General features: G+C 37.9%; 1 pseudogene; it reads left to right on the forward strand.

Annotated features, from left to right (window-relative positions):
• The first annotated feature begins 902 nt into the window (after positions 1 to 902).
• The window catches only part of LOC101997402, a 20,075-nt pseudogene continuing 19,472 nt past the window's right edge, over positions 903 to 1,505 (forward strand).

Genomic DNA, 1,505 nt, shown 5'->3' on the forward strand with positions numbered 1-1,505 from the left:
CACAGTGAATCATGCCTTGAGACCCAAAACTTCTGTCAAGATTCAGGGAATTACAGATGTCTTGTTCATTAATCAGTTTTGCAATTCTCCACGTTTTTCTCCCCAAAGGGATTATTAGCCATACCACTAAAAATAGTATCTGATCAAGTTAATTTGTCTTCTTTTCTGAATCAAGCCATAATGTAGATCACCATCATTCATATCTTTTATTTTCCTAAGTCAGAGAGAGAGAGGGAGGAGGGGGGGATGAGAGTTCAATTCAGGCACCTTAGGTCTGGAGCAGTGGTAGAGGTCATCCAGCTTAGGATACAGAGGATTTTTTGTGGTGATCCAATAATTTGTTCCTTATGATGCAAATCGTGCAGAATTCTTTCCAGTGCCCCTGCTAAAAAGTGTGATTTCTAGCCTCAGTATGACTTGTAGCTCCAGTTCAACAATGTGTACTAACAAGTATGTAAGTGTGTGCTTCAGAGTGAACTTGCTCAACCAGGCAAGCCACAAATATGAATAGCAAGCCACATGAATGACTCTATTTTTTTTCATTTTAAATAAAAATTCTAATTTAAAATCTTATTTTAAATTAGAGATGTAGCTAAAGTACCACCAAAGATTCCAGTGAGGGAGTATAGCCATGAGATGTTGAACAGAGATGCGAAAATCGTCAAGAGGAGAGAAGAAAGTCACCTCCTCCCCAGGTGTTGTGAAACTGGTTCCATTGGCTGTTCATGCCAACAGTAGTTATGTGCCCTGATGTTTGCTTAATTGGAACCTTGTCACTGATCAGAATGACACATTGGTAGCATGCATTTTATGTTTATGAGCTATTGTCAGTTCAGCCAACTGGATATAAAGGCACTTTGTTCCAAAGACTATGTCAATTGAGATATCACTGCAAAATTGCCATGGCTTGTAAAAACACTGATGAAATTGGAAGGTACGGTGTTGAGCTATTGGTTTATCACCCACCCAGCCCTTCATTTTTTTTTTAATTTGTCTTGAGGGATGTGCAATCCTAATGTAGGTGGCCAAAACCTATTGACTTTTTATGTATTTATGTGTGCCTTAGTGAAACAAACACAGGGTTCCTTGTGGGAGAAAAGTTGCTGCATCTACTGATAAGAAAGTCTTACAAAAGCACAATAAATTTGACCAGATCACTTTGCTAGGTATATATGCACATTAGATAGATATGTATGCATGTATATATATACATATATAAAGACATTCATATATAATAATATATGTATATATTATTTTATTTAAATATATACTCAATTGTGTATATGAATAGGATTTATACAATGCCCCAAAATGTCATTAAATATTGATGTTGTTAAAAGAAAATGCATTGAAGCCGGGCGATGGTGGCGCACACCTTTAATCCCAGCACTTGGGAGGCAGAGACAGGCGGATCTCTGTGAGTTCCAGACCAGACTGGTCTACAGAGCTAGTTCCAGGACAGGCTCCAAAGCCACAGAGAAACCCTGTCTCGAAAAACCAAAAAA

This window comes from Microtus ochrogaster, chromosome 2 (assembly GCF_000317375.1).
Source record: "Microtus ochrogaster isolate Prairie Vole_2 chromosome 2, MicOch1.0, whole genome shotgun sequence".
NCBI lineage: Eukaryota > Metazoa > Chordata > Mammalia > Rodentia > Cricetidae > Microtus > Microtus ochrogaster.